At 42.7% G+C, this 15336-nt stretch overlaps 1 non-coding gene across 1 annotated transcript; it reads left to right on the forward strand.

The window, feature by feature from the left end:
• The first annotated feature begins 14303 nt into the window (after positions 1-14303).
• On the forward strand, positions 14304-14377 carry Trnai-uau (transfer RNA isoleucine (anticodon UAU)). Its single transcript has one exon. It is a non-coding gene; the product is annotated as a tRNA-Ile (tRNA).
• Positions 14378-15336: the final 959 nt, after the last annotated feature.

A 15336-nucleotide genomic window follows, 5' to 3' on the forward strand; every position in this document is an offset into this window, starting at 1 on the left:
GGCTCTGAGCACTATGGGACTTAACTGCTGTGGTCATCAGTCCCCTAGAACTTAGAACTACTTAAACCTAACTAACCTAAGGACATCACACACATCCATGCCCGAGGCAGGATTCGTACCTGCGAGCGTAGCAGCCGCGTGGTTCCCGACTGAAGCGCCTAGAAGCACTCGGCCACCGCAAAGCGCAGCGCCTTGGCGGAGTTCACACAGTTCAGAAATCGTAAACTTCTTTGCAGGGCAATGCAGAGGCCGTTTGTTGTGCTGTCTACATAGCTACGAATAAAGGGTAGAATGCGCAAAGTTAGCTACGAATTTTTGCTCACAGTGCGAGTAAGACTCGGGCGCCGTCCGCTTGACTAACTGCGACTGCGGTGGCACCATCCACAATGTGTTAAGGGGTCAATACATCGAGTTGAGAAAGTCGCAGAGTACCTCCTAATACCGTACCCGAGCTCATTTTAGCAGGCGTAGTGCAGAACTTCGAGATGGCATGTATTCAACAAGTCGTTGGAAGTCCCCTGCAGGAATACTGAGTCATGCTGCCTCTATAGCATAATTGAGGAAGTGTTGCCGGTATAGGATTTTGTGCACGAAATGATCTCTAGATTATATCCCATAAATATTCGACTCTATTCATGTCGGGCGATCTGGATGGCCAAATCATTCGCTTGAATTGTCCAGAATGTTCTTCAACCCAATCGTGAACAATTCCCGGGTGACTTGGCGTATTGTCATCCATAAAAATCCCATCGTTGTTTGATGACATGAAATCAATAAATGGCTGCAAACGTTCTCCAAGTAGACGAACATAACAATTTCCAGTCAATAATCGGTTCAATTGGTTCAAATGGCTCTGAGCACTATGGGACTTAACTGCTGTGGTCATCAGTCCCCCAGAACTTAGAACTACTTAAACCTAACTAACCTAAGGACATCACACACATCCATGCGCGAGGCAGGATTCGAACCTGCAACCGTAGCGGTCGCGCGGTTCCAGACTGAAGCGCCTAGAATAATCGGTTCAGTTGCATCAGAGGACCCAGTCAATACCATGTAAACACAGCCCAACCGTTATGGAGCCAACACCGGCTTGCAGAGTGCTTTGTTGACAACTTGCGCTGATTGCTTCGTGGCGCCTGCGCTACACTCGAACCTTACCATCGGCTCTTACCAGCTGAAATCGGGACTCATCTGACCAGGTCACAGTTTTCCATTCGTCGAGGGAATGTTCGTCGTATGTTCCACAATGACTTCTGCCGTTAATCAAAGCAGTGTTGCTTGTCTGATAGCAATGACAAACTCTACGCAAACGCCGCTGCTCCGGTCGTTAAGTGAAGGCCGTCGGCCGCTGCACTGTCCGTGGCGAGAGGTAACGCCTGAAATATGGTATTCTCGGCACACTCGTGACGCTGCGGATTTTGGAATATTGAATTCTATAACGATTTCCAGAAAGGAATGGCTCATGCGTCTAGCTCTGTTTACCATTCCACGTTCAAAGTCTGTTATTTCTCGTGGTGTGGGCGTAATAGTGTCGGACATCTTTTGTAATGAATCACCTGAGTACAAATGACAGCTTCGCCAATGCAATGCCCTTTTATACCTTGTAAATATGATACTATTTCAATGTGTGTATGTGCTTACCGATTTCTCGTGATTTCTGTCACGTCAGTGCAGCAATTTTCTAGTGGTACGAAGCAGATGTTCTAGGACGAAGATTGCGTGACAAGCATTTTGAGATTGACGACGAGATGACTTTCGAGGCTGAAAGTTTCCTGAAAAGCCAAAATGCAGAGTTCTACTTCCTTGGATTCCGCCAAAGTCATCTAGCATTGGGAAAAATGAATCGTACTGAAGGTGAAGGATGTGTAAGTTTAATTGTCGCAGCTAAAGTATCCGAGGTGATAGCTAAACCTTTAACCCTTGCAGAAGTAGTTTACGCATGACGAACTGAGTGTGAAGTTCCAGATAGTAAAATCTAGCTTGGCGAGTAACAGCTTTGGATGCGCCCGTCCGTAGCTGTTGTGACGGCCACTGGAAGCTTCCCGAGTGTCCTTTTATGGCAGTGCTGCAGCAGCCAGTACACTTCTAGCCTCCTGAAATAGCGCAGAACACGTACTAAAGCGCTCGGAAGACGGCGGCGTTACAGCACTCACAGTGATTGACCGCCGTAACTGCAGAAAGACGCCAGAGAACTGCCGCCCCAATGTCAGAACTCCTGCGGCCTATGTTGGCATTTAAAAAACCAGAGAGCGGATTCACTTATTTTTCTATCTAAGCACCAGCTTGCTCAGCAAATGAACTGTCAGAAAAAGAGGGAAGGAAATACACTCACCGGAAATAGAGTCACTACGTTAAAAGAGCGCAATGTTTGCTTTGGAGCGCTGAAGTTGGTGTGTGAACTGGTCCCAGCGGCCCCATCACCTTTCAGCGCTGATGTACACTGATGTGCAGTGGCATAGCGCTATGCATATTTACAGATTGCAGTCATACCGCGTACACAAAGTATAAAAGGGCAGTGCATTGCCGGAGTTGTCATTTGACCTCAGCTGATTCATGTGACACGTTGAAAGGTTCCTGTAGCCACCTGTCATTACTCCAGTACCTCACTTTCAGTAGCATTTCTCTTTCTTTTCCTTGTTTCTCTTTTTTCATAACTGATTGAATGAATGTGGTCGTGTGTCACGTTGCTAGACGGTGTGGCGTAGTCTGCTGCAGAAAGTCTGCGATAGTCATACAGATTCAGCAGCAGTTGTACAGAATAAGCCAAGTCTCATAGTGGTCAAGTAGGCAAAGAGGTTTGTGCTACTTGTGAGAAATCTATCTGTGTTAGGTTGGTGGCGAAAATGGCATCTTTGGGTTTTCCGGGCCACGCGGAACGTGGAAGAGGCTGGAGGAGAAAAAGCGGGGCAGTCTGCCGCCGGTACGGGAGCGTCCACAGCTGTGCTCCACTCGAAGGGTGAGTTAGATTGACCTCGTGGCCCGTTGTTACTTGGCAAGAGGAGAGCTGTTAGCTTTTGGTCTCGCTTTTCAACTCCGAAAGATTGCTTTACCTTGTCGCAGCAAGGTATACAGAACTTCGGCAGATTTTTCTTTTAGTAAATTTCTATAGCAGACTTGGATCCGCCGGAAGAGCACCACACAGTAACGCATCTATAAGAAGTGAGCCCTCGCTTCTGTATGAATGTCTGTTTGCCTTCAGCTGTGCCTGTATACGCTTTTATTTTTCTAAATATTAATAGCTTTGCCTTCTCGTAAGTTTTCCTTGCTTTGTGTATCTTTCATCCGTGGGCAGCCAATCACATGGATGAACATTCTGAGTTTGTTGGGCTACCGTCATCACTAACTGTCCGATCTCATGTGTGTTTTAAAGAATGTTGACTGTTCATGATTGTGTGATGTGATATAGTTCCAACTTGGCCACGATACCTAGGAATTGCGTGTCCACAAACCACGTGGGCACGCGGTTGTACTGCGAAACGTGTACTGTTTCACGAGCCGTTGCAACCAGTTATCAGGCAACCGCAGTTGTATGAATGATTCACACCAATGATTTTAGGTGTAGATAGTGAATGTATCGATGCTTTTCTTTAATGTTTTAGGAATTAATGTTATCAGGAATTGTGTACATGCTTCACATCCATGTCTTAGGAATAAATGATTTTATCCACAATTTTCTCTTGTATTCCGTGGTTACGTTTTTGCACCTAAGCCATTCACCTCGTAGCTTTCCCGTTAGCACATCCAACGTGTTTCCTTACGCACAGGTCCAGTGATTAGTTTCCCCTTTTATTTTAAGACAAATGCTTTAGATTAAGTCTTATTTCAGGTGTGTTGCTGGGAGCTGATCTTATGCACAGTGTTCATGCACTTTCTATTTTATTTTAAATGTTTGGTTCTCGTGAACAGTGCACGGGCAATACTATTAATTACATCGCATCCCCTATGAGCGATATCACAACATATGCACTTCTATGAGTTTTTGGTCCATGATCAGATTAATTTATTTTCCGACTCGGCCAAACCTTTGATTAGTTCTTACAACTTTAAACATAGCTGTGTGCAGCAACTGTGAAAATATTTTTATAGTAAAGACAGCCCACTGGTTGCAATCGATTTTATAGTCGAATTGACCATGGTTTCGACTCCTAAACTAAGGGAGTTATACTACCATACGTAAGAAGTTGAGCATAACAGTTCTCGTCATACAATTTTAACGCCAAAAAGGCCAAGTCACATAATAAAACATCCTACGTGAAAGTTTTACTGTCATTTCTAGTTAAAAATTAAAGGTTGCCGCTAAGGGCTGCTTGTGTATACTGAAACAGGTGGCATCAGACTGGGTACGGTTAGAGTCGGTTGCGACCCTAATCTTCTCACGTTAGTTTAGCAATCAATAAGCATTTCCATTTGCATCTGGTTCATTTAAATATTCGGACACAGTTCCGAGCGCATCGTTCTGTTGACTCAAAGGCGCTTCACGCCACTTACACAGAACGCGACAAGTACACGGCTGTCTTACACGATTTATTCCCAGGTGCCGCACGACGACTGCCAGCAGCGACCATTTGCACATGCTAAAGTTCAAAAGTAAGAAGTAACCAAATGAGTTACACGGAGTTGGTGCTGACCCAATAATAACGTGATAACCCGTAGAAACAGATTAGTTACAAGGTTTCCGACGTGACTGTGGGCGCAAGACGGGAATTAACAGGCTCTGAAAGGAGAATGGTAGTTGGAGCTAGACATACAGAACATTCCATTTCGAAAATCGTTAGGGAATTCAACAGTCCGAGGTACCGAGAATACCAAATTCCAGGCGTTAGCTTTCATCACGGACGATGCAGTGGCCGATAGCTTTCACTTAACGACCGAGAGCAGCGACATTTGTGTGTCAGTGCTAACAGACAAACAACGCCTAGTAATCAATTTGGGACGAACGTATCCGATAGCACAGTGCGACTCAATTTGTCGGCTATGGCAGTAGACGACCGACGCGAGTGCCTTTGCTAACATCACATCGCCTGCAGCGCCTCTAGTGGGCTTGTGGACATATCGGCTGGACCCTAGACGACTTGAAACCTGTGTCCAGGTCAGATGAGTCCCCATTTCAGTTGGTAAGAGCTGATGGTAGGGTTCGAGTGTGGCGCAGACTCCGCGAAGCCATGGTCCCAAGTTGTGAACAATGCACTACAGAAGCTGGTAATGACTCCATAATGTTGTGGGCTGTATTGAAATGGAAAGGACTGGGTCTTCTGGTTCAACTGAACCGATCAGTGACTGCAAATGATTATATTCGCCTCCCTGGACATCATTTGCAACTATCCATTGACTTCATGTTATCAAATAACGATGGAATTTTTGTGGATGACAACGTGCCTTCTCACTGCGCCATTGTTCGCGATTAGTTTGAAGAACATTTTGGACAATTCGAGTGAATGGTTTGACCACCCACATTGACAGGTATGAATCCCATCTAACGTTTATGGGACATAATCGAGGGGTCAGTTCGTGCTGCCCTAGAGACAGAAAATAATGAGACTGGCTACTTCGGACGCTGGTTAAAATTAAGCTAGACCTTCCCTCGATGTGTTGAGTTCTTGTTAAATGTTGGCTTCAATTTATAGTCGACCAACATGAGAATGTGTGTGTGATCATTTTGCTTATTTAGAAACCAGGTTATTAATCTACTTAGATGGAATTTGTGGCCACAGTACTTACTGGAGCGTTCTCGTAAATGTCACTGAAACTTGTGTTTCAAGTTGCAAGACGCCGACTGGAACTAACCAGGCTCTCGGTGTTTTTAATATGTTCCGCATCGACTGAATGAACTCAAAATTGGAAAGGAAACTTTGAGACAACCAGTCGTACAATGGAAAAAATAGTTGGCCTCTTGTAAAAGGGTCCTGGGTGGCAGTTACCACAAAGTAATAAAGGGGGGGATGTTCATGAAAAACATGCATTTTTAAAAAAGATGCATCAGATATATAAATTAGGGTGGTCCGTTGATAGTGACCGGGCCAAATATCTCACGAAATAAGTATCAAACCATAAAACTACAAAGAACGAAACTAGTCTAGCTCGAAGGGGGAAACCAGATGGCGCTATGGTTGGCCCGCTAGATGGCACTGCTACAGTTCAAACGGATGTGAACTGCCTTTATTTAAATAGGAACCCCAATTTTTTATTACATATTCGTCTAGTACGTAAAGAAATATGAATGTTTTAGTTCGATCACTTTTTTTCCCTTTGTAATAGATGGCGCCGTAATAGTCACAATCGTATAAGTACGTGGTATCACGTAACATTCCGCCAGTCCGGATGGTATTTGCTTCGTGATACATTACCCGTGTTAGAATAGACCATTTGCCAATTGTGGAAAAGGTCTATATCGTGTTGATGCATGGCTATTGTGATCAAAATGCCCAGCGGGCGTGTGCTATGTATGCTGCTCGGTATCCTTGACGACATTATCCAAGTGTCTGGACCGTTCGCCGGATAGTTACGTTATTTAAGGAAACAGGAAGAGTTCAGCCACATTTGAAACGTCAACCACGACCTGCAACAAATGATGATGCCCAAGTAGGTGTTTTAGCTGCTGTCGCGGCCAATCCGCACATCAGTAGCAGACAAACTGCGCGAGAATCGGGAATCTCAAAAACGTCGGTGTTGAGAATGCTCCATCAACATCAATTGCACCCGTACCATATTTCTAAGCTACAGGATTTGCTTGGCGACGACTCTGAACGTCGTGTACAGTTCTGCCACTGGGCACAAGGGAAAATACGGGACGATGACAGATTTTTTGCACGCGTTCTGTTTAGCGACGAAGCGTCATTCACCAACAGCGCTAACGTAAAGCGGCATGATTTGCACTATTTGGCAACGGAAATCCACGATGGGTGCGACAAGTGGAAAATCAGTGACCTTGGCGGGTTAATGTATGGTGCGGCATTATGCGAGGAAGGCTAATTGGCCCCCATTTTATCGATGGCAACCTGAATGGTGCAATGTATGCTGATTTCCTACGTAGTGTTACCGATGTTACTACAAGATGTTTCACTGCATGACAGAATGGCGATGTACTTCCAACATGATGGATGTCCAGCACATAGCTCGCGTGCGGTTAGAGCGGTATTGAGAAGAATATTTCATGACAGGTGAATTGATCGTCGAAGCACCAAACCATGGCCCGCACGTTCACCGGATCTGACGTCCCCGGATTTCTTTCTGTGGGGAAATTTGAAGGATATTTGTTATCATAATCCACCGACAAAGCCTGAGAACATGGTCAGCGCATTGTTAATGCATGTGCGAACATTACGGAAGGCGAACTACTCGCTGTTGAGAGGAATGTCGTTACACGTATTGCCAAATGCATTGAGGTTGACGGACATCATTTTGAGCATTTATCGCATTAATGTGGTATTTACAGGTAATCACGCTGTAACAGTATGCGCTCTCAGAAATGATAAGTTCACAAAGGTACATATATCACATTAGAACAACCGAAATAAAATGTTCAAACCTACCTACGTTCTGTATTTTAATTTAAAAACCTACCTGTTACCAACTGTTCGTCTAAAATTGTGAGCCATATGTTTGTGACTATTACAGCGCCATCTGTCACAAAGCAAAAAAAGGTGGTCCAACTAAAACATTCATATTTCTTTACGTACTACACGAATGTTGTTGTTGTGGTCTTCAGTCCTGAGACTGGTTTGATGCAGCTCTCCATGCTATTCTATCCTGTGCAAGATTCTTCATCTCCCAGTACCTACTGCAACCTACATCCTCCTGAATCTGCTTAGTGTATTCATCTCTTGGTCTCCCCCTACGATTTTTACCCTCCACGCTGCCCTCCAATACTAAATTGGTGATCCCTTGATGCCTCAGAACATGTCCTACCAACCGATCCCTTCTTCTGGTCAAGTTGTGCCACAAACTTCTCTTCTCCCCAATCCTATTCAATACTTCCTCATTAGTTATGTGGTCTACCCATCTAATCTTCAGCATTCTTCTGTAGCACCGCATTTCGAAAGCTTCTATTCTCTTCTTGTCCAAACTATTTATCGTCCATGTTTCACTTCCATACATGGCTACACTCCATACAAATACTTTAAGAAACGACTTCCTGACACTTAAATCTATACTCGATGTTAGCAAATTTCTCTTCTTCAGAAACCCTTTCCTTGCCATTGCCAGTCTACATTTTATATCTTCTCTACTTCGACCATCATCAGTTATTTTGCTCCCCAAATAGCAAAACTCCTTTACTACTTTCAGTGTCTCATTTCCTAATCTAATACCCTCAACATCACCCGACTTAATTCGACTACATTCCATTATCCTCGGTTTGCTTTTGTTGATGTTCATCTTATATCCTCCCTTCAAGACACCATCCATTCCGTTCAACTGCTCTTCCAAGTCCTTTGCTGTCTCTGATAGAATTACAATGTCATCGGCGAACCTCAAAATTTTTATTTCTTCTCCATGGTTTTTAATACCTACTCCGAACTTTTCTTTCCTTTCCTTTACTGCTTGCTCAATATACAGATTGAATAACATCGGGGATAGGCTACAACCCTGTCTTACTCCCTTCCCAACCACTGCTTCCCTTTCATGTCCCTCGACTCTTATAACTGCCATCTGGTTTCTGTACAAATTGTAAATAGCCTTTCGCTCCCTGTATTTTACCCCTGCCACCTTTAGAATTTGAAAGAGAGTATTCCAGTCAACATTGTCAAAAGCTTTTTCTAAGTCTACAAATGCTAGAAACGTAGGTTTGCCTTTCCTTAATCTTTCTTCTAAGATAAGTCGTAAGGTCAGTATTGCCTCACGTGTTCCAACATTTCTACGGAATCCAAACTAATCATCCCCGAGGTCAGCTTCTACTAGTTTTTCCATTTGTCTGTAAGGAATTCGTGTTAGTATTTTGCAGCTGTGGCTTATTAAACTGATTGTTCGGTAATTTTCACATCTGTCAACACCTGCTTTCTTTGGGATTGGAATTATTATATTCTTCTTGAAGTCTGAGGGTATTTCGCCTGTTTCATACATCTTGCTCACCAGATGGTAGATACACGAATATGTAATAAAAAATGGGGGTTCCAATTTTAAAAAAAACGCAGCTGATATCCGTTTGACCTATTTCAGTGCCATCTAGCGGGCCAACCATATCGCCATCTGGTTTCCACCTTCAAGCTAGACAAGTTTCGTTCTTTGTAGTTTTTTCGTTTTTCTCTTTCTCGCTTATTTCATGAGATATTTGGCCCGGTCACTATCAATGGACCATCCTATATATATATATATATATATATATATATATATATATATATATATATATATATAAAATGTTTATCAGAACCTATTCAAGAGATTTCTACAGAATTTTCTTTGTTTAATCTCCTTGCATATAGTAGATATGTCTCATGATGTTTTTTGAATATACCGAAAAGGAGAAATTTTAACATTTTTAATTACAATTCTGTAAGTGGAAAATAACATTTATGAAAACTTTCAAGCACTTTGCCTCATATCTCAACTTACAGTCAGAATTTTAAAGTTTATACTTGAGACAACAGTTACTGATTTTGTAGAAAGAAGTGTACAAAATATCATAATCCTAGCCTTCATAGATTTTGAGAGAAAGTTTCATACACTTCCAAAACTACAGTTTTCAGGAAATACAATTCAAAGTTCAGCCTAACGTTTTTTCTTATGTCACCTCTTCTGAAGGCCTCAGGTTTGTACACAGGGTCCCCTTTACCTTCAAGGCCTCTCTTCGGGTTTCTTGTTTTCTGCCTTCTTTTCTTTACCAGGTTTTCAGTCGACTTTGCAGCTACAGAGAAGTGCTGTAAATCGATTTTTCTGAAGATGTCTTGAATGAATTTTCCTATCTTGAAGCTTATACTCCTTAATTTCTTCATCCTTCTACGTTCAAGGACTGCATCATAATTTGCAATTCTAACAACTGTAAGGATTTGAATTTGGTTTTACGGCATAGTTAACTTGTGAGTGAATTTATAGACTTATTTGGAGTCTGGGTTTTGTTACGAACACGTATTTTTAGAAGCTCAGGATCGGCCAGAAAACTGTAAGTGGGGTTGACAACGTTCAGGATACAATTTGGAAGCCTCTCCTTGTGAATGTAGGTGTTGTTATCCCTTTGAACCTGTATGTATTTAAAATAGCTAATGTGGCACGTATGATGAACGGGATGTTAATCTGTTGACAACATGTGAAAATATGTATCCCATATCACACTTTGTCAGCATGGCATATTGAATCATGAAGGTCACTTCGTTAGTAGCTCAAGGCAAAACGAGAATTGCTTCCTCATAAACAAAACAGCTAGATTTTTACTGCTTCTAAGATACGAGACAGAGATAAAAATGATACATAAAATCAAGGAGAATATATCACAGCCTTTTAGACGTATCTCGTGCAACTTTGCTTGAAAGTAAGCCACGGAGTCATCGTTTACCGAGACAGTATTGAAGTCTTGCTTCAAAAGGTGGGCGTGGCAGGAAGGTCGCGTGACACATTGAATAGTTTCTCAGGCACCTTGGATACGGTTTCACCATTAGAACTCTGGGAACTTATTGTCCATGAGTTCTTCTGTTAATAAATAAAAAATAAATTGAAAATCAACATTTTCATTGGATGCCACAAACGTTCCCTCTTAACGATTAATATTTGGAGAGGGTTAACTACCTACTGAATTGGAAGCCTTGGTTCAAATTAACCACGATTTTATTTTGCCCTTCCCCAGCACAAATATAAAAAGGAAAAACTGTACATGAACATGGATAACAAGGATACATGGATAACAAGGATATATGGAAAAAACAAAAAGGGATGACAAATACCGAACATGACAAATACCGAACACTGAAATTATTTACCGGAGTACAACATAAGGATGACGAGATCCGACAGCAATAGTAAGATATAAGTGACCCAATTTCAACACATAGTTCTCTAAAAAGCATAACCGTGGTTGGGCGTAGACTCCACTAGCAAATGTCTAAAGCTGCTAGTTCAATAATGGGCCCTTAACTAGTACGAGACAAGAAACTGAGTCGCGTTGCGTAACCATGTTTAGTATTAAATGGATCAGAAGCGCCTAACTATGATTATCACGTGATAACTCAACCATGTTTTGTGTAAAATTGATCAGAAACTCCTAAACACGATTCTCTCGCGATAACTCACACCAGTATGTAAAGTCAAGGTGGAAAGGAATGGGGCCGGCCGAAGTGGCTGAGCGTTTCTAGGCGCTACAGTCTGGAACCGCGCGGCCGCTACGGTCGCAGGTTCGAATCCTGCCTCGGGCATGGATGTGTTTGATGTCCTTAGGTTAGTTAGGTTTAAGTAGTTCTAAGTTCTAGGGGACTGATGACCTCCGTAGTTAAGTCCCATAGTGCTCAGAGCCATTTTTTTGGAAAGGAATGGAAAGGAATTAATGATGTCAACTGTATAGCGACTTTATGCAGATCCACCGGCGATGAGTGAAAATGTGTGTCTGACTGGTACTCGAACCCAGGGTCTCCTTCTTGCTACGGATTTGCGTTAACTACTGCGCCACGTGAACGAGTTGCTTACTGCCGCTGAACCCGATCCGCACTGTCAGTTTGCGCTCTTTATCCACAGTCCCTGTCCATGGCCATGTCCTAAAAGCTCGCTAGTTTCAGATTAATTCTCCTTTGAGACAAATCAGTTATATGAATGTGTGGTGTCGAACATGTGCGAAAGAACGGACACCATTCTGAATCTGGAGCCGTGATGCATATTACTTAAATTGGAGGTGGAAAGGGGAGAAAGGAAAGGAAAGGGAATGGTAGGAAAGGAAATGATGATATCAGCTACATCGGAACTTTACGCAGAATCAGCGGCGACGAGTGAAAATGTATGCCGGACAGCTACTCGAACCTGAGATCTCCTGTGTGTACGGTGTTTGTTGCAAATGCGTTTACATCTCTGCACCCTCCCTGGCCGACCCAAGCTCTCAGTTAGCGCAATCTAGTAAAACCTCTTAGCATCAAATAATCCTGAGTTAATAACGAGCATCAAAACCGATTCAGGGATTAGTGAACACAGGGTTGTCGTAGCGAGATTGGATATTGTAATCCACAAATCCTTGAAAAATAAGCTAAAAATATATCTATTCAAAAAAGCAGATAAAAATTCACTTAACGTCTTCCTGAGTGACACTCATTCCAAATTAATAATATAAGTATAGATCACATGTGGCTTGGATTCAAAGAAATAGTATCGGCAGCAATTGAGAGATTTATACCAAATAAACTAACAAACGACGGAGCTGATCCTAATTGGTACACAAAACGGGTTAGAACACTGTTGCAGAAACAACGAAACAAACATGCCAAATTTAAACAGACGCAAAATCCCCAAGATTGGCGATCTTTTACAGAAGCTCGAAATTTAGCGCGGACTTCAATGCGAGATACCTATAATAGTTTCCACAACGAAACTTTGTCTGGAAACCTTGCAGAAAAGCCAAAGAGACTCTGGTCGTATGTGATGTATGTTAGCGGCAAGAAACAATCAATACCTTCTCTGCACGCTAGCAATGGAGATACTATCGAAGACAGTGCTGCCAAAGCAGAGTTACCACACACAGCCTTCCGAAATACCTTCGCAAAAGAAGACGAAGTAAATATTCCAGAATTCGTATCGAGAACAGCTGCCAACATGAGTAACGTAGAAGTAAGTATCCTCGGAGTAGTAAAGCAACTTAAATCACTAAATGAAAGGAAGTCTTCTGGTCCAGACTGTATACCAATTAGGTTCCTCTCCGAGTATCCCTGATGCATTAGCTCCATACTTAACAACGCTCGACGAAAGATCCGTACCCGAAGACTGGAAAGTTGCACAGGTCACACCAATATTCAAGAAAGGTAGTAGGAGTAATCCACTAAATTAAAGGCCCATATCGTTAACGTCGATATTCAGCAGGATTCTGGAACATATATTGTATTCGTACATTATGAATTACCTCGAAGAAAACGGTCTATTGAGACACAGTCAACATGGGTTTAGAAATCATCGTTCCTGTGAAACACAACTAGCTCTTTATTCACATGAAGTGTTGAATGCTATTGACAAGGGACTTCAGATCGATTCCGTATTTATGGATTCCCGGAAGGCTTTTGACATTGTACCACACAAGCGGCTCATAGTGAAATTGCATGCTTATGGAATATCGTCTCAGTTATGCGACTGGATTTGTGATTTCCTCTCAGAGAGGTCACAGTTCGTAGTAAATGACGGAAAGTCATACAGTAAAACAGAAGTGATTTCTGGCGTTCCCCAAGGTAGTGTTGTAGGCCCATTGCTTCCTTATCCATATAAACGATTTGGGAGACAATCTGAGCAGCCGTATTCGGTTGTTTTCAGATGACGCTGTCGTTTATCGGCTAATAAAGTGATCAGAAGCTCAAAACAAACTGCAAAACGATTCAGAAAAGATATCTGAATGGTGCGAAAAGTGGAATTTGACCCTAAGTAACTAAAGGTGTGAGGTCACCCACATGAGTGCTAAAAGGAACCCGTTAAACTTCGGTTACACGATAAATCAGTCTAATCTAAAAGCCTTAAATTCAACTAAATACCTAGGTATTACAATTACGAACAACTTAAATTGGAAAGAACACACAGAAAATGTTGTGGGGAAGGCTAGCCAAAGGCTGCGTTTTATTGGCAGGACACTTAGAAAATGTAACAGACCTGCTAAGGAAACTGCCTACGCTACGCTTGTCCGTCCTCTTTTAGAATACTGCTGCGCGGTGTGGGATTCTGACCATATAGGAATGACGGAATACATCGAAAAAGTTCAGAGAAAGGCAGCACGTTTTGTATTATAGTGAAATAGGGGAGAGAGTGTCACAGAAATGGTACAGGATTAGGGCTGGGCATCATTAAAAGAAATGCGTTTTTCGTTGTGACGGGATCTTCTCACGAAATTCCAATCACCAACTTTCTCCTCCGACTGCGAGAATATTTTGTTGACACCGACGTACATAGGGAGGAACGATCACCACGATAAAATAAGGGAAATCAGAGGTCGCACGGAAAGATATAGGTGTTCATTCTTTCCGCACGCTATACGAGACTGGAATAATAGAGAATCGTGAAGGTGGTTCGATGAACCCTCTGCCAGGCACTTAAATGTGATTTGCAAAGTGTCCATGTGGATGGTAGATGTACATGTATGCGCAGTCCTCGTTCATGTCCTCATGAGCAGCGTCCCGAAATAACAGCGCATTTACAATAAACTCTGTGTCTGGGTGGCGCAGTGGCTAACGCAACTGCCTTATAAGCAGGAGATCCCGGGTTCAAATCCCGGTCCAACACACCTTTTCACACGTCGTCGCTGATTCTGTGTAAAGTCCTGATGCAGGTGATATCTTTAGTTCCCTCCCTTCCCTCCCCTTTCTCCCCCCTCCGCCTTTAATTTTCATAATATGCAACACAGCTGAGGATCCCGCGTGGTGTCTGTTCTTTTGGAGATGTCTCTACGTAGAGAACAATTCTGCCTCTGCATCTCTATTGAAAATCCTCCCACACCTTTAGCAAGAATGTCCTGAAAATTCTACACTTCATCTCTGCTCCAAATAAAATCTGTGCATTTGAGCTTCAACCAATGGGAAGGGCTAGGCTCATGATTAACGAGTAAGGTTCTTCTCAACTGAGCTCCGACACCCAAACCAGCACTCACCTTTTCGGCTGCCCTGCGGGCTGCCTTCCCGTGCGGTGATTTATTTGAGAATCAGAATTCCTGCACCAGCATGGCCAATTCAAATTAAACGGCACTTTTCCATTGAACGTTCCACACCAACTTGGACTTTTTTTTAAATTTTACGCTTTGCGAGTATCAACATTATCTGATGTTATCTTTCAATGGTGCTACAGTAACGTATCGGTGAGTCCAGAATCAAGAGTGAAATTGATTTTACTGGAAAAATTTTTATGTTTAAGTTACTAACTCATTTGATATGATGTAATCGACCCGTGGTTGCGGTCACTGGATTCATTATGTCCCCGTTCTATACGAATCTGCAGTTGGCCTTTATTTTGATTGAATAATTCGGTATTTTTTTGTCAGCGCAAGACAAAACGTTCACTGAGGCTTCTGTACGTGTGTGTGTTGCAACATATCCAGGAAAAGTCTAACGAGGGGAAAACGGCAAGTGCTATAACCCGACTTTCGAGAAACTTAGTTCAGCGGAAGAAGGGTGAAAATAATCTAACACATGTCTCGGCTTAATCGTAGATATTCAACCGTTTCCGAGAAAATGACGCTCAAAGGTTTCG

The sequence above is a fragment of the Schistocerca cancellata genome, chromosome 7 (genome assembly GCF_023864275.1).
Source record: "Schistocerca cancellata isolate TAMUIC-IGC-003103 chromosome 7, iqSchCanc2.1, whole genome shotgun sequence".
NCBI lineage: Eukaryota > Metazoa > Arthropoda > Insecta > Orthoptera > Acrididae > Schistocerca > Schistocerca cancellata.